The 27,873-nt window shown below is 41.9% G+C and overlaps 1 pseudogene; it reads left to right on the top strand.

The window, feature by feature from the left end:
- Positions 1 to 690: 690 nt before the first annotated feature.
- On the top strand, positions 691 to 26,513 carry LOC130836674 (interferon-gamma-inducible GTPase 10-like; annotated as a pseudogene).
- The last annotated feature ends 1,360 nt before the right edge of the window (positions 26,514 to 27,873 follow it).

The following is a 27,873-nucleotide window of genomic DNA, read 5'->3' on the forward strand; positions in this document are numbered from 1 at the left end:
GGTGCGGCAAACCCTCCCATTTCTTTTTCTTCTAAAGAAAATTTCCCCTTAATCTTCCACATAAATTTAAGAATCCAGGTTCCTTCCTGCCTCTCTGTGTCCCCCTGCTTGTGGTTTTGCTTTGCGTCCCCAGAGCCCATGTGGTAATGTGATTCACTGGTCAGATGTGACCCTATGACCTGCCAGTGGTCCATACTCAGGGTTGACAATGTGGAAGTCGGGTATAGGGCCCCTAATGAATAAAGAGAAGAAGGACAGAGAAAAGTTAGAGAGCTGCTTCTCCCTCATTCACTGGAAGCTTTGAAAAGTTGCTCACAGCCTTCCTCCTTTCCTGTTCTCTGTGCTCCCCTGGGTGTCGTGGCTAGGTGACCTCCCAGGGGTTCTTGGGGACCTGCCTTTCCTGACCCCTAGTGCCTGTCTGCCCTCTCCCTACTCACTGAGCCTCCTGAGGTCACAGTTTTGTATTTTATTTACTGGGAAATGTTTGTGCTGTAGCGAAAGATGTAAACATGGTTTCTCTGGTTTCATTTTCATTTCTGGAAATGTTAGTTTCAAACTCCATCTTTTCTTCCTGAGGGAGGGGCTCAAGTCAGAGGCTATTGAACTTCCTGCTGCCTCCCGTTCTGGGCCTCGTTTCCCAGGCAGGGCAGAGGCTCACCAGTCCTTGTTCTCTATTGTGTCTGCCTTTCTCCGGGCGAGGACAGTTCTCTGGTGTTCCTGTGCTGGGGGCTGCAGGAGCATTCCACCAGACTCTGCATTTTCCACTGTTTTAGTGGAAACCTTCAGGTCTGAGCTCTGACCAGGAATGTCTTTTCTCTCTTGAGCTGGTGAGTGAGCAATGTTTTTGCACTTGCAGCAATGGGATGCAGGCTTTTTGTTTGGAGGCCTGAGGGGCAGGGCTGGCTGGTAGAGAGCTGTGGTTTGGTGCAGAAGGCCTGGTCATCCTTCTCAGGTGGTTAAGAGAGTGATGGAAGGCTGAGAACTGCCCAGAGCTAGGGAAATAGCAGTGGGAATGAGAGGAGTGACTGGATTCTGGATAAATTTGGTCAGGTTGCAGGATTGGAGATGTGACAGGTCAGAGAAAGAAGATTATGTGGACAGCCCCATGTGCAAATGACGGGTGGCATTGACACTACCTGGCAGGGAGAAGACTATGGGAGGAGGGGGATGGGGCCTTGAGTTAGGTTTGACTTTGTTCAGTTACTAAAGATCATCCTAGAAATACAGGTGGGAGATGTTGTATAAACAATGGGCTATTTGCATTTAATGTCAGTAGAGAAGCCTGGGGTAGAGATTTAAATTTGGGAATTGCCAGCAATTAGTTGGTGCTGGATGACCTGGGACAGGTTAAAATAACCTAAAGAATAGATGTATGTGGAGCAGGGTCAGGACTGAGCCTGTTGTAAAGGAGGAAATAATTTTCCTCTACCCTTGTACATTCTTACGGCTGGTTTCAGAATTAAAATGACATGATGCAGGTTAATAGAAGAAGAAAAATTTCACTTTGTGCATGTAGGGGGTCCATGATATGAGGCACACCTGCACTCAGGCAATTGAGGCTTCTATGATATTCAGATTTCAGGAGAGGGGTAGGAGTCAAAGGACTTCAAAGTGGGAAATTAATTTACAGGAAGATGGAATAACAAACGTTTGGTGATCAAATGTTAGCCATGCCATGCAGAAACATGGGGGAAAAGAGAGCACTTTGATTAAACAGGCCTTGCTAAGTTTCCCCAAGTCTAAAATATCTAGCTCATATTCTTTATAGGTATCTTTGGTGATAGCTCTTCTTCCTGGAATAGGCCTGTTATCTAAGTTCTTTTAGGCAGTTTAGAGGGAGGTCAAAGCTCTTACTGAATCTTCTCATTCTTAAAAATAAGCAGCCAAAAATAATCCTATGCCGAGGAGACACATTTGGGGGCAGCAGATTTTGCTCCCCTGTGCTATGGACACCCCAATTTTAGATCACACTGTGAGGGAAGGCGCACACAGAGCAAGGAGTGGTCAGCCACATCCACTTCCTGCTTTAGTTTAACGAGATGGGGTTGGGGAGGAAAAACTTCCTCTCTACCCTTATAGGTTTTTGAGGCTTGTCTACAAATTAAAATGACATGAGACAGATTAACAGGAGAAAAACCAAATTTAATTACTGTATCTAGGTAAGGGAGCTCTAGAAGAATATGAGGCCCAGAGGCAGTCAGGCAACCAAGACTTATGTAGTCATTCTGAGCAAAGGAGGTGGGGCTCGGGGTCTAGGACTTCAGAGGGGAGGAAGATAATGCGCAGGGTAATGGAAGAGGAAATGTTTGGTAAACAAGTATTTGCCTTTCCATGTAGAGAATATGAGACCCAGAGAGGAATGTAAACAAGCAGACCTTTGTAAATTTTCCAGTTGACCATGCCCAGCTCAGATTGCTTTTAGTTCCCTCTGGTGACAGCTCCCTTTTTGGAACAAGCTCCCGCATCTAAATGCTTTTAAGCAGTTACAGGGAAGGTAAAAAGGAAAGCTTCCCTCATCTTCTGTTTCTTAAAAATAACCAACCTAAAATTATCCTCATAGATAGAGAAATATTTTGGGTTGGCAATTTTTCTCCCCTACACTGGTCATTCATCTGATTTTTCTTTCACCTTTGAAACAGAATGTCTTCTCATTGCTCAAGTATCCTTCCTGTTACCACGTGGAGCTAAATCGGACTCCATGTTAGATCTGTTTCTTTGATTTTAACCTTTGCTTTTGTTATTGTAATCATACATGATGGCCTGCCCCAGGGAACACTGCCCCTCTGCCTGAATATGGAACTAAAGTGCCTCTGTTCAGCCCACCGCTGACAATCTGCCCCGCCCACCTGAGTGAATGGCTGAAATTAACATATCCCCTCACTGAGGCTGGTTATTCCCCGAGATCTTTTGTAAGACAGATGGCCCTTTAACTTTACTTCCTCACAGCCCCTCCCTCTCTGGTTCTATAAAACAAACTAGCATCCAGACCCCAAGAAGATGGCTTTTTGAGGCGACATTAGTATGCCACCTTCTCAGTCTGCTGGCTTTCTGAATAAAGCGGTATTCCTTGCCTCAGCACCTCGTCTCCCATGCATTGACCTGCCGTGTGGCAAGCAGAGAGAGGTTAGACTTGGTAACATTCCCTTTTATGGCTTAAAGGTCACATTTAAAATACATTCAAAATACCCTCTCTCCAGGCTGAGGTCTCTGCTGCTAAGTGTAACAGAGCATCAGAATGGGACTTATTTTCTCTTTCTCCCTATTGGCTGATATGTGGCAATAATTTCTGCTCCATTTCAAGGTAAACCACCACATCGATATTTCAAATCAGATGGCCACAAATTAGTCAGACCATTGTCAAAGCTCTCACCTGTATAGAAGGTACTGTTACCGTAATAAGGGCTACTCTGTATTATTTCCTAATAGAAATACGGAGACAGAGATTTTGGAGGAAGAGAGAGAGAGCTTTATTTTTCTTTGCCAGGCAAAGGGAAGACACAGCAGGCTAGTGCCTCAAGAACTGTGCCCCCCATCCTTGGGAGTTGGGGAAGATTTTATACATGGGGCTCGCAGTCTGGGGTATGTGATAAGGATCAAGGTGGTGGAGGTCTTGCATTCTTTTTCCTTTGCATTATTCTTTTTTTTCCCTTTGCAACATTTCAAAACAGTTATAGCTGGTGTCAGGCCACCGGGTGACTGGGGTCTGGCTGTTTGTTGATTGTCTGTTTGTCTATGGTTTGTCAGCTGGGGACCTTCTTTCTGAAATGCAAAACAAACTATAGGAAAGATTTTGTTACAATCGTATGGGATGCAGCTTCCAAGTTGTAATTAAGGTTAGTGAGTGAGCCTGCAGGATGTTACTCACACAGAGTTAAGTATCAGGGATTTAGCTCTGTGAAGTAAAAATCTAGTTACTACAGATTAGTGACAGCTAAAGTAAAACAAGGAACGATTAACTCTTTCAGGCCAGGTTATCTTTCTCCTCTAGCCTGTTTGACGTTCTCTTTGTTTTCCTTGCTCTCAAGAGGAAAAAGAACAATCACATCTATTTGCATTGCAACAGTACAAAAAAGTTGGGCTGAGGGAATTTGTGAAGGGATATTTTGATGGAGATGTTAGGCTGCTGGAGTCCCCAAGAGAAAAAAGTGGAGGGTAATGCCTGCTTCTTGCCTCAAACTCAGACTGAGGATTTTAGCAGGAGCTTTGGGAGAGTAGCTAGAGGACAGGGAAGTGGATTTGTCCCAAGCCTGAGAAACCTAAGTGTGAAAATTGGGTTAGCAAGATGTGGCAGGCAAGCCCAAGAAGGAGGTGGGCAGAGAGTATGTTGGGGTTAAGGGGTGATGTGTGGTCCGTACATCTGATCTAGGCCACATGCAGGAGAGAGTGTGTGTGAGGTCATCTCAGGGCCCTTCTCAAAGGGCTGTTCGCAGGAGCGACCAGTCTGGAGCATGGAGCTGAAGAGAGAACTGTGGGATGTGCACGCAAACCTATCAGTCAGTGGGCATGTGATCTTGTAATCCTTGGGGCTGGAGGAGATGTGGGGGAACTGAGTATATGGAAATAGGAGGTTCCCTAAGGCTGAACATCTCACCTCTCTTTAGGGTTCCCAAGGGGAGACAGTGTTTGTAAAGGGCTTCAGCCCTAGATTGGCTAGTTTCACTTCTAGGGAAATGATAGGAATGCCCGTTTTCAAATTATCTTGGCTTCTGTGACTCTAAAGCATACCATAAAAATCTCTCTCCCCTTTCCCCTATCTTATTCCTCTCCCCATTACAGATGACCATAGTCTTTTCAATTTAATATGGGTCCCCACATTTCATTTTGAATATATTTTTTAATGTATATGAATGTATATATGTATCCATGAAAACTATATAGTAATGCTTTATGTTTATCCCTTTAATTGTCCACAATAAGTATTGAGCTGTGTTATAATAAAAATATATGTTTAGTCATCGTCCAAAATTCCTGGAAGGAGCTCCTAAAAGCCTTGAAATTTCCTCAGTGATAGGAATGTCTTTTGTAAGATAATGAGATTATTGGGGTGGGGAGCCCACAGAGCATCAGGGTGGGGGCTGGTGGCCAGAAAGACTAAGCCAGAGTTAGAGGGTTGGCAGTTTCAGCCCTTTCCCACCCTTCCTCCCTCCAAACTCCAGGGAGGGAAGGAGGGCTGGAGATTGAGTTCAATCATCAATCATCAATGACTTAATCAACCATGCCTACACAGCAAAACATTAAAACCCCTAATGAAGTCAGTTTCTGTCTTCCTAAACTCAATATTATTTGGAGCATAGGTCTACTTTATTTTTTCTCACACAGCAGTCCGTCAAATGTATATCTCATTATTTATTAATTATATATGGTATTATGTGGGGTACAGGCAAAGCTACTGTAAAAGAGGGACTCAAACATGGTGATGGAGCACCAGGGAAACCTTTCCCTCCCTCTGAGGACAGTGCAGAGGTGAGCAGACTGCACAGCTGGGTCAGGTAGGGCCCAGGCCCTCCCCATCTTCACAATCTACCATCACCATGCCCTTGTCCCCATCTACGTGTTTGTCTTTGGTGGAACAATCTAGTGGTTGGCCCTTCTCTGAGTATCACCTCAAGCTTGGCCCACATTTCACTTGGCTTTCTCACTCCTCTGCCTCTTCCCTGTAAAGCAAGCTCTATGAAATCCAGGATTTCCATTCCTGGAGCTCCAGGGCCAGGACAGTGCTTGGCACAGAGCAGACACTCAAAAGGAATTTTTTTTAAAATAAATTTGTTTATTTACTTATTTATTTTATTGGCTGTGTTGGGTCTTTTTTGCTGTGTGTGGGCTTTCTTTTTAGTTGCGGTGAGCAGGGGCTACTTGTTCGTTGTGGTGCGTGGGCTCCTCATTGCCGTGGCTTCTCTTGTTGTGGAGCACAGGCTCTAGGTGCATGGGCTTCAGTAGTTGCAGCACATGGGCTCAATAGTTGTGGCTCATGGGCTGTAAAGCACAGGCTCAATAGTTGTGGCGCACAGGCTTAGTTGCTCTGCGGCATGTGGGATCTTCCTGGAGCAGGGATCGAACCCGTGTCCCCTGCATTGGCAGGTGGATTCTCAACCGCTGCACCACCTAGGAAGCCCATTCAATAATAATTTGATTAAAGAATAAAGGAAAGAATAAAGAATGGTTTTGCTTAGAGAATAAAGGGAGGATTTGCTCCTAGAAATAAAGTAAGAAAGAATTCGATAGTTCACATGCTATTTTCATTCCCCCATGAATACTTTGACTTTATTGAAACCCCTTTTGTAAGCAAGTGATAGTTTCTGAAGATATGAACTTGATATTACTGGTACTATATTTTCACAAGTCACAAAGCCTTCACATCAGAGGGGAGGCTAGGCTAGGTTTTAGGCACTGGAGTAGAATGGGATACGATTATCCTTAAACACTGTTACTCTCTGTTTAAGCAATTAAACTGAAGCCACACAGAGTCTCAAGTGAATGCCTGTGGTTTGCCGTCAGTCTGAATGTGAGCCATGGATACAGGACTTTTTAGTAAGCTCAGGGCCATTCACAGCACCAGTGTCACCTTTGCCACCACTTAAGAGCCAAGAATCCATTTGGTTCTTCTTGAAATAGTAGGTTTGGCCAACATCTAAGAGTGTGTTTATAGAATAGCAGGCGGATGCATCAATTCAAAGTAAATTTTACAATAAGTAGACAGAAACTGAAATGTAGAAAAATTTCTAATTTCACAGCACTGCTGGATGATTGCTTCTAGATGAAGTTTAAGGCAAGTGTCCACTCCTTCCCAACTGCTCTTCATGCTGGCTTCCCCTTCTCCTTCAGCCTCTGGGAAACTGGGACTAGAACACCCAGCTGAACCTTGCCAGCTGGGGTTTCCTTTCTCAGGGTCCACCAGGCAAAATCCTCTAGGCTGAGCTTTGCCATAGACATCCTTTTATGGCCACAATCTACAGAGGTTGCTGCCCCTGCAGAGAGCTGCCTGCCTCCTTCAGCCACTTTTTTCAAACAAGCCCTGAGAAGGCTCAGTATCACCCAAGGGCCCCCCCAGGAGAGCTGTCCTGCAGGCTGTGCTCCATGTCCTCGTGATCACATGCCATCACCAACTTCCCTCAAATGTATCTAAAGATAGCACGTTTTCCCCCTGAAGTGTTTTCCCTTCTCCTGTGAGCCTGACAAAATGGACATTTTATTTTTCTTTATTTACTTCATTTTTTAATGAAATATAATTGACATATACCATTATATTCGTTTCAGGTGTCCAACATAACGATTTTATATTTGCGTATATTGCAAAATGACCACCACAATAAGACTAGTTAGGGACTTCCCTGGCAGTCCAGTGGTTAAGACTCCATGCTTCCACAGGAGGGGGCATGGGTTACATCCCTGGTCCGGTAACTAAGATCGTGTATGCTTCGGGGTGTGGCCAAAAAAAAAAAAAAAAAAAAAAAAACTAGTTAACATCTGTCACCATACATAGTTACAATTTTGTTTTCTTGTGATGAGGACTTTTAAGATCTACTTTCTTAGCAACTTCCAAACGCAAAATGCAGTATTATTAACTATAGTCACCATGCTGTATATTACATTCCCATTATTTATTTTATTACTGGAAGTGTGTGTTGTTTGACCCCTTCCTCCCATTTCACCCACCACCTACCTCTAGCAACCACAAATCTCTTATCTATATCTATGAGATTTTGGTATTTTTTTTTAAGATGTCCCAAAAAAGTGACACCATACCGTATTTTTCTTTGTCTGACTTATTTGACTAGGCATCATCCTGTCAAGCTGTGTCCATGCTGTCACAAATGGCAAAATTCCATCCTTTTCTGGCTAAATAATATTCGATGCATATATATCCATGTATATAATAAAATGTGATATATATTTATCATATTTTATTTATTCATTCATCCATCAATGGACACTTAGGTTGTTTCCATATCTTGGCTACTGTAAATAATGCTGCTATGAACATGACGGTGCCTATATCGTTTCAAGTTCATGCTTTCACTTTCTTACGATAAATACCCAGAAGTGGAATTGCTGGATGGTACTTCCATTTTTAACTTTTTGAGGAGCCTCTATACTGTTTTTCATAATGGCTGCACTGATATACATTCCCACCAATAATGTGCAAGTTTTCCCTTTCTCCACCATCATCAGATGAGACCATCAGAAAACAGCCTGGCATGCATGTGGCCCCCAAATTCCCTTCTTTCCCAACCTTACTCATGGTATTCCTCTGGTCTACCCTCTCTGAACAGGTGTCAAGGGCCCCTGAGGAAGGGGAGCAGGTTCAACTACAGAGGGGCAGTGGTGCTTGGAAGACGAGTCAAACCCTGTGGGCAGTTCTTCCAAAGTCTTATGAATTAGTCCAGAATTTGCCATCTCTCAACTTTATTCAATTCCAGTGGGTAACTTAAAAAAAAAAAAGCAACAAACTTGTTATAACCCACCAAATAGATTTCACAACTCTAGACAAGAAGAATGAAGACCACTTATTAGTGGATTTCCCATGCTGGCTTCTATATAGCTCCCAATATGCCCAATTATCCTAAGTCCTAACCAGAGGGATCCATGGAGAAATGCGGCTCACCTTGCACCAGAAGTGGAATCCAAGGCATCAAGGACTTTTGTGACCTCAGAATCCAATGACATCAAGCCCCAAGTTTGTTCCCTATTTGGTCCTTATTACAAAAGGCTGATGGAAAAGCAACATGCTCGTTTATTCCAGGAAAGTATCATAAACCTCTGCATCATCAAAGGGCATGGTACTGAACAGGGCACACCTGGGAAGATGGTGTTTGAAAAGCTCCCACCTCACTAATATCATCTGTAAAGGGAAGAGTTGGTGCCCTGCAATAGAGACGGTTTCTCCATTGCTGATACACAATTAAACTGAGTGGGACTGAACAGTCCCATTAGACATCTCATCCTTGAAAGCCCACCTAAGGTCCCTATGCCATGGGAGGTCCACCCTGGGGAACTAGTGGACTCACAATACGGGATGCCCCAGAAATGGCCAGTGGCTCCTTCTCCAGCTTAGACTCTAAGAGCATAAGAGTGGCACATCCTGCCCTCCTCCTACACATGGGGTCTACATCAGAATACCCCGAATGCCAGGGACATGGAGATGAGAGGCACGCTGCCTCCACACTGGAGGGCTGGGTGGGTTTGGAGCAGCAAAGCATTTGTGTGCTGATGTGGTTCCTGAAGAATGTCAGAGAGGGGTCCTGCTGTGAAAATTCACTTGAAATAAGTAAGCCAGATGACAAGTTCTCCCATCCTGGTGTCAGGCTCTACCTTTTATATCCTTACAGTAGCACAGTTTTCAAGCAAGTTGCATCTTCAGAGCCTTGTCACTTACAAGCTCCATGGAAGCAGAGGGTGATGGTGATCAGATAGATGTCAGTGGCCCTCCTGGCATGTCACCCCTCCCAGGGGAATTGGCTCTCCTTAGACAATTCCTTCTGGGACCATCCAAGCTCAGGGTACTCCAGAAGGAAGGAATGGAATTGTGGAGGGTTGGGGTTTTTCTAGGAAGAACTGAGGGAAAGGAGGGAAGAAGGGCTGAGAAAGACAGTTGGATGTCCTGGAATTTCCCCCTTCAGTGGCCCCTTGGGGCCACTGGTGCTCTCAGCTGGGTTATTTCTAGATCTGAATGCTGGCAGGGCCCCAGCTCAAGGGGGAGGGGGACTCAGAGAGCAGAAATTTCAGTTTTATTCCTGGAAATGACTCCAGTTGTCCAGGGAAGGGAGTGCCAATTTCCTTTCTCCATTCCAGAGTGGAGAGGGCACTCGCCTTAGCCAGACTCTAAGGCATCAGTGTCAGGTCAGCGCACAGAGGCCAAGCACAGAGCTGGGGCATCCTGGGTCTGGCCTTGCCACTTCCCTCCAGAGCCACGTCCTTGGACACCGGCCCTCAGCTCAGTCCTATGTCCACATTCAGCCTCATCGCCACCCAAATCCCACCCCTTCCTGAGGCTGGTCCCTCAGATGGGTGAAGACACTGTCTGCAGAGCTGCTTCCTGGTATTCCCCAGCTCACTTAGCACTTGGGTTCGCTTGCTACCACCAGCTTAGCTTGGAGTGCATATACTCCATCCACCACGGACCTCCCTGCCAACTCCCAGCTCTGACCCCTCGCTGCTGTCAACGTACCTGCTGGGGGCCTGGGACCCAGCACTGCTCACCGCTGACCATGTGACCCTGAGCAGCAGCTTAACATCCTAGTGATTGTCATGTGCTCACTCTCATGTGAGATCAGAAAGAAAAGCTCCCCACGTCTTCTATGGTCAGGAGAGAGGCCCCCGAGAGAGGACTGTGCAACTGTGACCGAGTTAGAAATTTTTCAAGGCTTACACTGTTTCCAAGATTTGGGCAGAGGTTGCAAACGTCAATAATAAGATAGGAAACTCTTATGCTTCTAAGAGATTGTGAATTCGCTTTAGCCACCATCGATTCCTTTTATGAGTCAGAGGACAACTGACAGGTTGAGGAGAGGGGAAGGCACTTTAGTGAACTTGTTGCAAGGGTTGTGGCCAACAGTGAGGGCTGGATGTTCTCTTCTGGGTAAGAGGATATCAGGAGATAAGAGGCTGGGGCTACCCACCTGTGCCCAACCCTAAGGAGGAGGTAGGAGGCCTGCTGGGCTGGGCTGTTCCTGAGATCCCAATGGGGATGTCAGCGTGAGCTTACCGTGGTCTCTCCTACATGAGGAACAATTACCGCACCAGAGGCTGTCATCAGGATGGTACCTGTTCCACCTGTGGCTTTCCTACCCTTTATTGTTCCCCTCAGCCAGCTCCCATCTTTGTAACAGGGACATTGGGAGGAAGAAAGAGGGAGAAGCTGACTCTTTTCCTGCCCCTGTCGCAGTTGTCTCAGTTAGAGGAGGGACTGAGCCAGGGCAGAGGAGATTTCAACTTTGTAAGAGTCCGCAGATTGTTTATGAGACCACGTGGATGTTTGCTTCCCTCACTGGGACCAGGAAACAGGATATTTCCTGAGCCATTCCTCCCCTCCTCCAACCAGGAAATGTGTGCTTTGCCTCTGTGTATTTCAGAGACCATATTGATGTCCAGGAATACCTGCCCTGTCCCAAAGGTATGATGCCCTAAGGAGGCCAAGATATTAGAGGCCTAGTCTTGTCAGTCACTCACAGAACAGCACCCAGTTGCAATCGAAAAGCTTAGCAAACATTTGCAGGGTAAAGGAAGGACCACACCCATTTTCAACTTCAGCAGCTGCTTTTATAGTTAAGCCACTTGCAGAGGGTTTTTCCGGAGGAATTTAGCCTGAATCCTGCTGGCCCACACCCCAGGCTGAGGGCTTTAGGCAAGGAATTTAATGCCTGTCCTCCTTCCCTTTTCTCCTGTTCTCTGCTTTGCTTTCCCGGATCTCCAGGCCTAGTCTGGCCTCAGACACAGGCCTGACACAGCCTCTTGGTCAGCTCTCCAGCCTGCCCAGTTTCTGGTGGTGAAATGGTGACCATGCAAGCATCACATGCAGTCTGCCAGAAGGTGGGGGAACATGAGAGGAGGAGCTCAACCAAAAAGGGCTGAATTTGGCTGCCTGCCTGAACCTTCTGGGGATTTCCTTTGAGCCCAGTTCCAAACCATTTCAAGCATTTAGTAGACAGATTAGCCTTGAACGCAGAACCCAAACCTAGAAAAGTTTTGCAAAGTGTGGCCCTACAGTGCAATCAGCACGCAACTTTTGTGTGTCTCTTGTGGACTCTGCCCAGATTCTACTTCAGGTTCCTACTCTGTTCGAGGAGAAGGCACCTTTCCAGAGGCTCACAGACCTCTGATGGGGCCTGTTAGGAGTTTCTCCTGCAAATGCAGAAGCTGTGCTTGTGTCCAAGGAACAATTCCATTTGGTAGGTACACAGTAGTGATCCTGACAAGTTGTGTCACCTTTTGTCCTGAGGAAGGTTCATGTCATCTCAGTGGACTTAGGGCTAGAAAATCTGACTATGGACAGTGAGGTGTGCATTGAGGGGCAACACAACCCGGCCCACTGAGTAGTGGGGACTCCAGACCAGAGCCTGTCAAATGGGGCACCAGACTCAGAGTGACCCTCTCAATGAGGATCAACCCAGTCCTGGGGATCCCTGGGTGGTGTTTTTAACTAATACTGATGTCTTTGTCTATATGTGTTCATCTGTATCCACAGCTAGCTGTCAAGTTCATTGGTGAGCTTTCATCTTTGCCTTGCAGTTCTTTCTATCTGTAATGCCAGTCTCTCTTGTCCCCATCTCCTCCCTTAATGATTTCTCAGTCTTTTTCCATCATAGCATTGATTGTCTCTACATGTCAGACAGAGTATTTCTCTGATGTCCCTAAACTACAGAAGAAGGAAAGGATTCATGACTGACTACAGAGAAAAGAATATATACAACACCAATTTGGGAAGAATGAGATATTTTCCTTTCTAAATTCCTTTATTTGGGACTTCCCTGGTGGCAAATTGGTTAAGAATCCACCTGCTAAGGCAGGGGAACAGGTTCGATCCCTAGTCCAGGAAGATCCCACATGCTGCAGAGCAAATAAGCCTGTGTGCCACAACTACTGAGCCTACGCTTTAGGGTCTGTGTGCTGCAACTACTGAGCCCACATGTCACAACTACTGAAGCCCGTGCACCTAGAGCCTGTGCTCTGAAATGAGAGAATCCACTGCAATAAGAAGCCTGCAACCACAAAGAAGAGTAGCACCCGATTGCCACAACTAGAGAAAGCCCGCGTGCAGCAACGAAGACCCAATGCAGCCAAAACTAACTAAATAATAAATCTTAAAAAGAAATACTTTATTTACTTATATAATACAATGATCACCTACACACTGAACAATCATCCCAAGAAATAGAACATCTTCAATAACTATACTTTCCTATGTGTTCCTATTCATGCTCTGTTACCAGCCCTTGGTATGAAGTATGTGTTCACGATTCCTTTCTTTCATTTGTTTGCATCATTTACATATGCATGCTTGAACAATGTTTTGTTGTATTTTCTTAAAGATTTATTTAAAGAGTAATTCCTTTTTTCCTACTATTTTCTACTAATTCTCCTAAATTCTATTTATTTTAAACTCAGCATTGTGTTTATTTACCTATGTATAACAATGGATCAAGGCCGTAGAGCTCAACTTATTTATCCATTTTCTGTCAATGGCTATCCTCTCCTTTCAAACAATAATGAAGACTGCTGTTAGAAACATATTTTACATGTCCCCTGTACATTTTTGCACAGTGACTCCTAGGTACCATCTTAGGAGTAGAAATGCTGGGTCCCAAGGTGAATGAATGTACAATTTTATAAAATTTATCCATAATCTTTTCATAGTGATTATAATGATTTTACATTCCCAGCAGCTATATTTCAGAGATGCTTTTTTAAAGAAGTTTTATTGAGATATAATTGACATACAATAAACTGCATATATTTAAAGCATGCAATTTGATATATATTTTTCTTATTAGTAATGTATATATGGCAATCCCAATCTCCCAGTTCACCCCATCCCAACCCCCCCTTCCCCTATTTGTGTCCATATGTTTGTTCTCTACATCTGTGTCTCTGTTTCTGCCTTGCAAACTGGTTGATCTGTACCATTTTCCTATATTCCGCATATATGAGTTAATATACGATATTTTTTCTCTCTCTTTTTTTTAAGCTCTTCATTGGAATATAATTGCTTTACACTCTTGTGCCAGTATTTGAGGTACACCAGAGTGAATGAGCTGTATTTATACATATACCCCCATATACACTCCCTCCCATGACTCCCTCCCACCCTCCCTATCCCAGCCCTCTAAGTCGTCACCCACCTCCCTATCCCATCCCTCTAAGTTGATGTCGCTGTTTTATGCACCAGTTTCCTACTAGTTATCTGTTTTATATTTGGTAGTGTATATATGTCAATGCTATTCTCTCGCTTCGTGCCAGCTTCCCCTTCACTCCCAACACTGTGTCCTCAAGTCTGTTCTCTACAACTGCATCTTTATTCTTGCCCTATCACTGGGTTCTTCAGTACCATTTTTTTAGATTCCATATATATGAGTTAGCATATGGTATTTGTTTTTCTCTTTCTGGCTTACTTCACTCTCTATGACAGTCTGTAGGACAGTATGACAGTCCATCCACCTCACTACAAATAACTCAATTTCATTCCTTATCATAGCTTAGTAATATTCCATTGTGTATATGTGCCATATCTTCTTTATCCATTCATCTGTTGATGAGCATTTAGGTTGCTTCCATGTCCTGGCTATTGTAAATAGTGCTGCAATGAACATTGTGGTGTATGTTTATTTTTGGGTTATGGTATTCTCTGTGTATATGCCTAGTAGTGGGATTGCTGGATCATATGGTAGTTCTATTTTTAGTATTTTAAGGAAACTCCATATTGTTTTCCATAGTGGCTGTACCAATTTACATTCCCACCAACAGTGTAGGAGGGTTTCCCTTTCTCCATACCCTCTCCAGCATTTATTGTTTCTAGATTTTCTGATGATGGCCATTCTGACTGGTGTGAGGTGATACCTCATTGTGGCTTTGACTTGCATTTCTCTAATGATTTGCTTTGGCCATTCGGTGTCTTTTGTATTTCCATACAAATCATAAAGTTTCTTGTTCTAGTTCTGTGAAAAATTCCATTGGTAATTTGATAGGGATTGTATTGAATCTGTAAATTGCTTTGGGTAGTATAGTCATTTTCACAATGTTGATTCTTCCAATCCAAGAGCATGGTATGTCCCTCCATCTGTTTGTATCATCTTTGATTTCTTTCATCAGTGTCTTATACTTTTCTGCATACAGGTCTTTTGCCTCCTTAGGCAAGTTTATTCCTTGGTATCTTATTCTTTTTTTTACAATGGTAGATGGGAGTGTTTCCTTAATTTCACTTTCTGCTCTTTCGTTGTTAGTGTATAGGAATGCCAGAGATTTCTGTGAATTAATTTTGTATCCTGCTATCTTTTCTCCATTGTATGTTCTTGCCTCCTTTGTCAAAGATAAGGTGCCTGTGAATCCACCTGGCCCTGAGCTTTTGTTTGTTGGGAGATTTTTAATCACCATCTCAATTTCAGTGCTTGTGATTGGTCTGTTCATATTTTCTATTTCTTCCTGGTTCAGTCTTGGAAGATTGTACTTATCTAAGAATTTATCCATTTCTTTCAGGTTATTCAATTTATTGGCATATAACTATGTTGTAGTAGTCTCTCATGATCTTTTGCATTTCTGCTGTGTCAGTTGTTACTTCTTTTTCATTTCTAATTCTGTTGATTTGTGTCTTCTTGCCTTTTTTCCTGATGTGTCTGGCTAATGGTTTATCATTTTGTTTATCTTCTCAAAGAACCAGCTTTTAGTTTCATTGATCTTCGCTATTGTTTCCTTCATTTCTTTTTCATTTATGTCTGATCTGATCTTTATGATTTCTTTCCTTCTGCTCACTTTGGGGTTTTTTTTGTTCTTCTTTCTCTAATTGTTTTAGATGTAAGGTTAGGTTATTTATTCAAGATTCTTCTTGCTTCTTGTGGTGGGATTGTATTGCTATAAACTTCCCTCTTAGAACTGTTTTTGCTGCATCCTATAGGTTTTGGGTTGTTGTGTTTTCATTGTCATTTGTTTCTAGATATTTTTTGATTTCTTCTTGAATTTCTTCAGTGATTTCTTGGTTGTTTAATAACATATTGTTTAGCCTCTATGTGTTCACATTTTTTACAGTTTTTTTCCTGTAATTGATATCTAGTCTCATGGCATTGTGATCAGAGAAAATGCTTGATATAGTTTCAGTTTTCTTGAAATTACCGAGGCTTGATTTGTGACTCAAGATGTGATCTATCCTGGAGAAAGTTCTGTGTGCACTTGAGGAGAAAGTGTATTCTGTCATTTTTGGATGGAATGTCCTATAAATATCAATTAAGTTGAGATGGTCTAATGTGTCATTTAAAGCTTGTGTTTCATTATTTATTTTCTGTTTGGATGATTTTTCCATTGGTGTAAGTGGGGTGTGAAAGTCTCCTACAATTATTGTGTTACTGTCGATTTCCCCTTTTATGGCTGTTCGCACCTGCCTTATGTATTGAGGTGCTCCTATGTTGGGTGCATAGATATTTACAATTGCTATAGCTTCTTCTTGGATGGATCCCTTGAACATTATGTAGTGTCCTTCCTTGTCTCTTGTAATAGTCTTTACTTTAAAGTGTAATTTGTCTGATATGAGTATTGCTACTCCAGCTCTCTTTTGACTTCAATTTGCATGGAATATCTTTTTCCATCCCCTTCCTTTCAGTCTGTATGTATCCCTAGGTCTGAAGTGGGTTTCTTGTAGACAGCATATACAAGGGTCTTGTTTTTGTATCCATTCAGCCAGTCTGTGTTTTTTGGTTGGAGAATTTAATCCATTTACATTTAACGTAATTATTGACGTGTATGTTCCTATTACCGTTTTCTTAATTGTTTTGGCTTTGTTTTTGTAGGTCTTTTCCTTCTTCTGTGTTTCATGCCTAGAAAAGTTCCTTTAGCAATTGTTGTAAGTCTGGTTTGGTGGTGCTGAATTTTCTTCACTTTTGCTTGTTTGTAAAGCTTTTGATTTCTCCATCAGATCTGAATGAGTCTTGCTGGGTAGAGTATTCTTGGCTGTAGGTTTTTCTCTTTCAAGACTTTCAGTATATCTTGCCACTCCCTTCTGGTCCACAGAGTTTCTGCAGAAAGATCAGGTGTTATCTTTATGGGTTTTCCCTTATATGTTATTTGTTGCTTTTCTCTTGCTGCTTTTAATTTTTTTCTTTGTGTTTAATTTTCATTAGTTTGATTAATATTTGCCTCAGGGACTTCCTTGGTGGTGCAGTGGTTAAGAATCCGCCTGCCAGTGCAGGGGACACGTATTTAATCCCTGCTTCAGGAAGATCCCACATGCCGTGGAGCAACTAAGCCCATATGCCACAACTGTTGAGCCTTCACTCTGGAGCCTCTGAACCACAATGTAAAGAAAAAAAAAGTGCCTTGGTGTATTTCTCCTTGGGTTTTTTCTGTATTTGACTGTGCTTCTTGGACTTAATTTTCTCCTTTCCCGTGTTGGGGAAGTTTTCCATTCTAACCTCTTCAAATATTTTCTAAGACCCTTTCTTTTTTCATCTTCTTCTGGGATGCCTAAGATTCGGATGTTGGTGCACTTGTTGTTGTCACCAGGGTCTCTGAGACTGACTTCCATTCTCTTTGTTCTTTTTTCTTTTTTCTGCTCTGTGGCAGTTATTTCCACCATTCTATCTTCCAACTCACTTACTCTTTCTTCTGCCTCAGTTATTCTGCTGTTTATACCATCTAGAATATTTTTAATTTCAGTTTTTGTGTTGTTCATTACTGTTTGTTTGCTCTTTCGTTCTTCTGAGTCCTTATTAACTGTTTCTTATATTTTCTCTATTTTGTTTTTGACATTTTGGATCATTTTTACTACCATTACTCTGAATTCTTTTTCTGGCAATTTTCCTATTTCCTCTTCATTTATTTGGTCTTGTGGGTTTTTACCTTGCTCCTTTGCCTGCAAGGTGTTTCTTTGTTTTTTCATTTTGTCTAATTTATAGTATTTGCTGTTTCCTTTCTCTATGCTGCCTAGTAGTAGTTTCTCTTATTTATGCTCTCTGCCTCCTGTGATGGGGTTGGTCCAGTATTTTGAGTAGGTTTCCTGGTGGGAGGGTCTGGTGCCTGCTTTCTGGTGTGTGGATCTGAATCTTTTCTCTCTGATGAGCAGGGCTGTGTTGGGTTGTGTGTTTTAGGGTATCTGTGAGATTAATATGGCTTTAGGTAGCCTGTGTGCTGTTGGGTGGGTTTGTGTTCCTGTCTTGTTTGTAGTTTGGTGTGAGGTGTCCAGCACTTGCAGTTTTGCAGACAGTCAGGCAAAGCCGGGTCCTAGACTCTGACAGAGGCCTCCATGAGAGTTCTCTGCAGTTAATCTTCCCTGTGGTTGAGGACTCTCTAGTAGTCTAGTATCCTGGACTTGGTGCTCCCTCCCCAGATCTTCCAACTTGACTTCTGGTCGAGGAATCCAGACTCCAGATGTTGCTTGTCATAATTATGTTAGGATCTTTGCAGTCCTTTCTGGTGTCCAAGGTCTTCTGCTCGTGTTCAGCTGGTTTTCTGTGGGACTTATTGCATCTTTTGATGTATTCCTAATGCATCTGTGGAGAGGAATGCATTCCACATCCTTCTACTTTGCCACCATCTTTTTCCCCTTCAGGATGCAGGCCGTGGTGCTCTGCCAGCCCTCATGCCACTGAGAAGCAGGTATGCCTGAGTCCAGGGCAGTCCTGGTGATAGGCTCTGTCTTTCTCTTTCTGACTTACTTCACTCTGTATGACTGTGTTTAGGTCCATGCATGTCTCTACAAATGTCCCAATTTTATTTCTTTTTATGGTGAGTAATATTCCACTGTATACATATGCCACATCTTCTTTATCCATTCAACTGTTGATGGATGTTTAGGCTGCTTCCATGACCTGGCTATTGTAAACAGTGCTGCAATGAACATTGGGGTGTATGTGTCTTTTTGAATTATGGTGTTCTCTGGGTATATGCCCAGTAGTGGGATTGCTGAGTAATATGGTAATTCCATTTTTAGTTTTTTAAGGAACCTCCATACTGTTCTCCATAGTGGCTGTATCAATTTACATTCCCACCAACAGTGCAAGAGGGTTTCCTTTTCTCCACATCCTTTTCAGCATTTACTGTTTGTAGATTTTCTGATGATGCCCATTCTAATCACTGTGAGGTGATACCTCATTGTAGTTTTGATTTGCATTTCTCTAATAATTAGTGATGTTGAGCAGCTTCTCATGTGCTTCTTGGCCATCTGTATGTCTTCTTTGGAGAAATGCCTGTCTAGGTCTTCTCTCCATTTTGGGGGTTGGGTTGTTTGTTTTTTTGATATCAAGATGCATGAACTGTTTGTATATTTTGGAGATTAATACTTTGTCAATTTGTTTGCAAATATTTTCTCCCATTCTGAGGGTTGTCTTTTTGTCTTGTTTATAGTTTCCTTTGCTGTGGAAAAGCTTTTAAATTTTATTAGGTCCCACTTATTTATTTTTGTTTTTATTTCTGTTACTGTAGGAGGTGAGTCAAAAAAGATCTTGCTGTGATTTATGTGAAAGAGTGTTCTTCCTATGTTTTCCTCTAGGAGTTTTATAGTGTCTGGCCTTACATTTAGGTCTTTAATCCATTTTGAGTTTATTTTTGTGTATGGTGTTAGGGAGTGTTCTAATTTCATTCTTTTACATGTCACTCTCTAGTTTTTCCAGCACCACTTATTGAAGAGGCTGCCTTTTCTCCATTGTACATCCTTGCCTCCTTTGGCATAGATTAGTTGACCATAGTTTATCTCTGGGCTTTCTATCCTGTTCCATTGATGTATATTTCTGTTTTTCTGCCAGTACCATATTGTCTTGATTACTGTAGCTTTGTAGTATAGTCTGAAGTCAGGGTGTCTGATTCCTCCAGCTCCATTTTTTCCCCTCAGATTGCTTTGGCTATTCAGGGTCTTTCATGTCTCCATACAAATTTTAGGGTTTTTTGTTCTAGTTCTGTAAAAAAATGCCATTGGTAATTTGGTAAATATTGCATTAAATCTGTAGATTGCTTTGGGTAGTATAGGCATTTTCACAATGTTGATTCTTCCAATCCAAGAACATGGTATATCTCTCCATCTGTTTGTGTCATCTTTGATTTCTTTCATCAGTGTCGTATAGTTTTCTGAGTACAGGTCTTTTACCTCCTTAGTTACATTTATTTCTAGGTATTTTATTCTATTTGTTGCAATGGTGAATGGGATTGTTTCCTTAATTTCTCTTTCTGATCTTTTGTTGTTAGTGTACAGGGATGCAAGTTTCAGAGATTCTATTGATCCACATTCTCCCTAATATTCGATATTGTCCAACTTAAAATTTTTTCCCATTGAATTGATGTACAGTGTCATCTCATTATGTACAGTTTTGAATTTGCCTCATTAGTAAGTAGGATATTAAGCTTTCTGTGTGCTTATTGGCCATGCCCATTTTTTGTTTGTTTGTTTGTTTGTTTCTGAGAAAGATCTGTTCATTTTTCCCCCACTTCCATGCTGGATTGTTTTGCTTATTAGTAATCTCTAGCATTTTAAAAATACCATCTTTGTATTGATTTTTAGTTTATGACATTTGTGCCAATATCTTCTCCATACTTCCAGAGAACTTTTTACTTCCCTTAAGAATTTAATTTCATGAACAGAAGTTTTCATTTTAATGTAGTTTAAGGCACCCCATCTGTCAATTTTTTTAATACAGTTTTCATCTTGGTGTGTTGTTTAAAGAAGTTTTTCTGTACCCTAAATCTGCTATATTTTCTAATAGAGTTTGCCATTTGAAGTTCATATCTTTACTCTCCTTCTAGATTTGATTATCAAAAATGATATCGGTAGGGAATCAGTAACATTCTCCATATGGATAACTAATTTGTCCAGCTCCATTTTGTAAATAGTGCCTTCTTTACTCACTGGCATGCCATGTATTTATTGGGCTGGCCAAAAAGTGCCTTTGGTTTTTAAGTAAAAATAAAAGACACATATTTCATTTTTACAAAAACTTTATTGAACCATGTATTCACCATTTTGTTCCACTACCTTCTGCTGTTTTTCAGGCAACTTCATAATTCCATCTTCCCAAAACTTTGTATCTTTTTGAGCAAAGCACTGTTCCAGGTGCCTTTTGCAATCTTCCAGGGAATTGAATTTTTTTCCATTAAGAGAATTTCATAGAGACCTAAATAAACAGAAACCTGAAGGTGCAATGTCTGGTGAATAAGCCAGATAAATCAGAAAGTCCCAGCTGAACTGTAACAGTTTCTGCCTGCTCATCAAAGAAACATGCAGTCTTGCATTATCCTGATGGAAGATTATGGGTTTTTTGTTGATTAATTCTGGATGCTTTTCATCAAGTGCTGCTCTCAGTTGGTCTAATTGAGAGCAGTATTGTTGGAATTAATCATTTGATTTTCTGGAAGGATCTCACAATAGAGGTCTCCCTTCCTATCCCACCATATACACAACATCACCTCCTTTGGATGAAGACCAGTCTTTGGTGTGGTTGGTGTTGGTTCATTTCACTCGCCCCATGATAGCTTCCATTTCACATTATTGTATGGAATCCACTTTTCATTGCCCATTACAAGTTGTTTTAAAAACGGAATGTTTTTATTATGTTTAAGGAGAGAATCACATATGGGAATACAGTTGAGAAGATTTTTTTTTGCTTAAATTGTGTGGAACCCAAACATCAAAGCAATTCATATAACCAAGCTGGTGCAAATGATTTTCAGTGTTTGATTTGGATATTTTGAGTATTTGGGTATTTCAGGTATCTCCCACTTGGTATAAGGTTGATTGTTCTCAGTTAATGTCTTGATTTGATTGCGATCAAATTCAACTGGTCTCTCTCTATCTGACCATGGAGCATCACTCAGTGAGAAATCTCCAGCACAAAACCTCGTAAACCACTTTTGACATGTTCAATCAGTTACAGCAGCTTCTCCATAACTGAACATATATATACATATATTTTTTTGCATTTCAGTTGTTTTTACCTTTTCTGAAATAATAAAGCATAATATGCCAAAATGTTGCTTTTTTCTTCCATCTTCAATATTAAAATGGCTACACAAAAATTCACCAATTATGACAAGTTTTTTTTTTTTAATGCATGCTGATATGACAGCTGTCACATACAATCTAACAAAATTGTTTCAAATGAAGTTAAAGACAACTAAGTGCTACTAGAGGCATCTTATGGAAAAAGACAAATGAAACTTTTGGCCAACTCATATGCCTCCCTTTGAACATAATTCCACACATGCCTGAGTCCAATACGGGGATCAGTGTTGTGTTCTGTGGGTCAATTGGTTTATACCTATGCCAGCACCTAATTACAGCATTAAGTATACTTTATTTATTTTTATAATGTATAAAATATACCATACACAGTATGGCAGGTCCTCCCATTTCCTCCTTGAAATGTGAGTTCTCAAATATCAACCAGATCTTCCTGAGGAAAAAGCTCAAGTTAGAAGGTACTGTACTTCCTGACGCCTTCGCCTTCTGGGCCTCGTTACTCAAGCAACAGAAGCTTGTTAATCCTTGCTCTTTACAGTGAGCACAGGAGAACACTGTCTGCATTTCCTGGTGAGAACAGTTCTCCTTTGCAGTCCCAGCATTAACTGCTCTTTTAGTGGAAACATTTGTACCTGATCTCTGTCATAGAAAGTCTCTTTTCTCTCTGGAGCTGATGAGTAAGCATGCTTTATACCTGCAGTGGCCAATGCTGATTTTGTGCTTGGTGGGGCTGAGGACAGGGCTGGCTGGTGGAGAGCTGGAATTCCATCCAGCAGTTCATGCCAACTTCTTTGGAGAACAGACAACCCTTGTGCCTGAAGATGCCATTTCTTTCCTTCTTCTTTTTTTTTTTTTTTTTGAGAAAGTTGTAAGAAAACTTGGAACAACAGAATGTTTACTTGTTTCTCCTATGGTAAACTATGTGATGTTTAATGCACACTCAAGAGTTTTCTTATTCTAGCTTTTCATTACTATAGAGATATTTAAATCTCTTTGAGTTCTGGTAATTAATAGCAATGCAAAATAATTCTTTTCTTTGCCATTTCCTTAGTCCATGCAGGCTATAACCCAATACCACAGGCTGGGTGACTTATGAAGAAAAATCTATTTCTCATACTTTTGGAGGTTGAAAAACCAAGATCAAGGCACCTGTAGATTAGGTGTTTGATGAAAGCACATTTCCTAGATGAATATCTTTTCCCTGTAAGCTCACATGGCAGAAAGGTTAAGCTAGCTCTCTGAGCCCTCTCTCATGAGGCCACTAGTCCATTCATGATGTCTCTGCTTGCGTGATGTAGGCACATTCCAATTTATTAGTAAGTCCACTTACTAATAAAATCACTTTGAGTGTCACATTTCATCTATGAATTTATGGGGACACATTTAGTCCATAGCGTATAGAAATAAAATCTGTCTGTTGATGTTCAATAGACTTCCCACCCTCTTCTTAGAAGACAGCACTCTTGTCTCACTTTGACATTCATTTCAATATTCTTGAGCTATAAATGTCTCTTCTTTGGTATTCTCTATTCAACTATCAGTCACATCTGCTCACTTCCTCCATCAGTGATCAGTTAAATAAAGTCCTTAACATGTATTCATTTCATATTTTTTGAGAGTCATGATTTTACTTTTTTAAAAAAAATTGTCCTTGCATCACATGTAGGATGAAGGTGGAGGGCATTCAGCACACTCCTACTGGAGTAAGCCCACTGGTAATCCCTGAGACAACTTTATATGTATAAATATTTTTAAAATCACAATTTCTTTTTTTTTAAATGAATTTATTTATTTATTTATTTATTGGCTGTGTTGGGTCTTTGTTGTTGCACATGGGCTTTCTCTAGTTGCGGCAAGTAGGGGGCTACTCTTTGTTGTGGTGTGCAGACTTCTCATTGTGGTGGCTTCTCTTGGTTCAGAGCACAGGCTCTAGGCATGTGGGCTTCAGTAGTTGCAGCACTCAGGCTCAGTAGTTGTGGCTCACAGGCTCTACAGTGCAGGCTCAGTAGTTGTGGCACACGGGCTTAGTTGCTTCGCGGCATGTGGGATCTTCCTGGACCAGGGCTCGAACCTGTGTCCTCTGCATTGGCAGGTGGATTCTTAACCACTGTGCCACCAGGGAAGTCCCCTGAATGACAGTTTCTTGGTATAACTTTCCTCATTCACAGTGAATGATAAGGGGTTCCATCAATATCATATTAATAATTTCTTTCAATTACCTTGGCTTAATCTGATACCATGTTTCAAAATTGTGCTGAATTGAATAGGGAAAATTAGAGCTCTTATTTTCTTCCTCTGCAACTTCCTGTCACATGTTTTAAGTTCCACCCAAGTTGGTCCATGAAGTGAGGTAAATAGACATTAAGCTGCCATGGGGTAACTATTACCACAATGACTATGTACTTGGTTGTCCCCTTCATGGCACATATATCCTGGTGGGCAGGCCACTTGGTGGGCTTGTCTCTGCCTTCTGCATCTTCCACAAGGCAAGTCCTGTTCTGACTTGCTGCAGGGTATTGGAAGTGGGGTCTTTCTGGAAGTCTTCTGTGCTCACTAACGTGCTGGCCTAAGTGATTCTTCCTGTATAACGGAAAGGTGCTGGGCTCTGTATTCAGTTTTCAGGAAAATACAGACTGTCTCTATTAATTTATCCATTTCTGTGTAATAAATTACCACAAACTTAGTGGCTTAAGACAACATGGGTTTATTCTGTTATAGTTTTGGAGGTGAGCAGTCAAAATGAATCTTAAGGGGCTACAATCAAAGTGTCAGCAGGACTGGTTCCTTCTGGAAGCTCCAGGAGATAATCCATTTTCTTGTCTTCTCCAGCCTCCAGAGAGTGCCTGGCATTCCTTGCCTTGTTGTACTCCTCCATCTACAACCTCTGCTCCTATTATCCTGTCTTCTTTTCTGCATTTGGCCGTGCCTTCCTCTTACAGGGATGCCTGTGATTATATTCAACCCATGTGGACAAACCAAGATAATCTTTCCATCTGAAGATCATTAACTTAACCACACCTGCAAACTGGTTTTTGCTATGTGAGGTAACAAATTCACATGTTCTGGGGTTCAGGATGCGAACATCTTAGGGGCCATTATTCTGTCTCTACTTTGTCCTGACTCCTGAGACATAAAAATCATCAGCTTAGAAAAGAGGTAGTCTTTTCTGTAGCAATGGAAACAAAAGTCATCAGGAAAAATAAAATAACTGTAGTAACATGAGTAAATGTGAGATATGGGAATGATCTGTTGAGACCAGTGTGTTTCCTCAGCTGACCCTACAGTTGTTCTGCTGCTTCACTCACCTTATCTCCTTATTCTCTTTCCTTTTCCACAGATCATCCACAGTTAACTCACATGGGTTGGTTCACCTCATATTTCCTGTCAGGAAAGAATTTTGAGCACCTGGCCAGAAAATTTGTCCCTCAATACTCCACATTGATCAGTGAGGCAGAGGGGATCCTCTCTCAGGAAACCGTTGAACGTATTTAAACAGCTTTTCAAGATGGGCAGCTAAAATGTGTGGTTGATGAGTTTCAGGAAGCACTTCAAAAATCTAAGAATGCTCCCCTTGGTGTGGCTGTGATTGGGCAATCTGGGTCTGGGAAGTCCAGTTTCATCAATGCCCTGCTAGGTCTTGGTCCTGAAGAGGAGGGGTCTGCTCATGTTGGAGTTGTGCCAACCACCATGAAGAAAACCCTTTAACAACATCCAAAATATCCCAATGTGACCTTCTGGGACCTGCCTGGAATTGGGACTCCCAATTCCCTTCCAGATCCTTATCTAGAAATCATGGGAGATGATGTGTATGACATTTTCATCATTTCTTCCTCGAGGTTCAGCTCAAATGATGCTCTGCTGATCAAGAAAATCAAGGAGAAGGAGAAGAATTTCTACTTTCTTAAGACAATGGTGGATGTTGAATTACATAGTGAAGAGAAAAGCAAGCCCAGATCCTTCAAAAAGGAGCAAGTCCTTCACCAGATCTGAGACAACTACCCGGCTATTCTCAGCAACATTGGAATATCTGAGCCACGTGTCTTCCTGGTCTCCAACTTTCACTCAGATGAGCTTGATTTCCCAGGACTGCAGGAGACACTGCTGCAGGATCTTCTTGCTCACAAGCGCTACACCTTTGTGCTCCAGTTGTCCAATTTGTCTGATGCTTTCATTGAGGTGAAGAGAGTTATCCTCAAGGAGAAGATCTGGCTGAATGCCCTGAAATCAGCTGCTTTGGCCATCATCCCATTTATGTCCTTCTTCAGTGGCTTTGATCTGCCTAAACAGGAGAATTGCTTGAAACTTTATCAAAGCTATTTTGGTTTGGAGGAACAGTCAGTCAAAGAGATTGCCCAGAAGCTGGGCACATCTGTGCAAGAGATCAAGAGCTCTACAAAGTCTTTGGATTTCTGGTTATTTGTGAAGAATGACAGTATAGCAGCAAAGGCCATGAAATGTGCTGAATCCTTCTGCTCAGTGCAGGGAGGACTCCGATCTTCTATCTTCCAATTTTTGAAAGTCTACCCTCTACGTTTGAAATTCATCAATACAATGGCTGATGATGCTAAAATTCTCTTGCGTAAGACTTTAGAGATGTGAAGTTTAAGAGGATAAGGTGGAGATGTGTGGAGTTGCTTAACTGAATAAAAATGGGCCTCAGGTCTTGTGTTCTCTGGGTTGGGGCAGGATCCTCTTCTAGCCACCACCAAGGCCAACACTACCCTAAAGTAAAAAGATTATCTCACTGTTGGAAGAAGACCAAGGCTCCACATTGATGCTACACTGCTAAGTAAAGGGGATTTGGCCATAGCCTCTTTTCTGTACTCTCTGAGCTATTTTGCTCTAATCATGACAGAAATGCGCCATATACCTTTCATTAATCTCCTGGTATATAAAGTAATTTACATTTACATGTTTTAATCTGATAATAAACATTTGGTAATAATTAGGATAACTGTTATATTGGCTTTTTATGAATTATGATCCCCAGTCATCATCTCAATACCCTCCTTACCAAGATAAGGGAAAATACACAACTATGGGAATATGGCCATGTGAATAGTTGATGATGTGTGTGGGGAACCACAGCAGGGAGAAGAAGAGAGGATTAGAGAAATGGTTTAGGATGTAATATGTCTAGATACCTTTAGGGGTTAGAGGGAGGGAAACTAAGTCAGTGTTTATTTCTAGGACTTTTTCAACACTGGATGGATTAAGAGACCAGTGAACAGGGCACAATGAGGGACAGGAGATTTGAGAAAGTGAAGTTGAATTAGGAAGGAAAGAAAAGATTAACTGAACTGGAATAAGTGGGAGAATAGAGTGTTTTTTTTTACTCACTCAAAATTTTACATCAAACATCTTAAACAGATGCACACATCTATAGTACCTGTCTCAAGTCTTGGGGATTCTCCTTCCTGCAGTTAAAGTTTCCTTCCCTTCTTCCCTAAATCACTGGTATAGGGTGGATGCTATATGGTGTAAGAGATGTACATGGCCAAGGCCTTCCCTCAGATCCCCATACTCGGAAGCCTCTCTCAGGGCATGGAGGATATTGAAATGTGGAGGAGGGCATGAGTGGCCCACAATCACCCTACTCTTCCCTGTTCCCCCACTGCTCAGGAGAGGACTCCTGTAGGGCAGAAGCAGTCAGTGGGGAAGAAAGCAGATCACCATGTGTACTGCCTCATATTCAGCAGATGTGTGAAATGTTGAAAGGGAAGGAGCTCTTGACTTTCTGTTATGGACAGATTGCATTAAAAATTTTTGTTCCGCAGAGGTAGCCAGAATTGCGACTCGCACAAGGTTCCCCCTTCTCCAGAAATTATGACTTTCCACATTCCCTGAGATTTTCACTCCATTTCAGTAGCCTTCCATCCAAATAGCAAAGGGCCAATCAAATGGATCTTGTGTGGGTCCCAGTGGAAACACCCTTGCTACAAAACAAGAGTGATCCAATATTTACATCTATGGTTTTTGTTTTCAAAGCTTCCTTCTTCCCAAAGGGGACAGGCAGGGTTAATGTGTCTTTCTCTTTGGGGAGAAAGAACTTAGAGTAGGAAAATAGAGAATCTGTTCTGGTGCCCTGGTTTTATCAACATCGTCCAAGTGTGAACAGGAGGGTTCATGTACCTAGGAGAACATTCAGGAAGTGCCTGAATGACTCCCCTGGCAGGGAAAAGTGGGGAAATGGGAGGAGGCTGTGAAGAAGAAGGGGGGCCTCAGGATCTGGT

The sequence above is a fragment of the Hippopotamus amphibius genome, chromosome 15 (genome assembly GCF_030028045.1).
Source record: "Hippopotamus amphibius kiboko isolate mHipAmp2 chromosome 15, mHipAmp2.hap2, whole genome shotgun sequence".
Taxonomy (NCBI): domain Eukaryota; kingdom Metazoa; phylum Chordata; class Mammalia; order Artiodactyla; family Hippopotamidae; genus Hippopotamus; species Hippopotamus amphibius.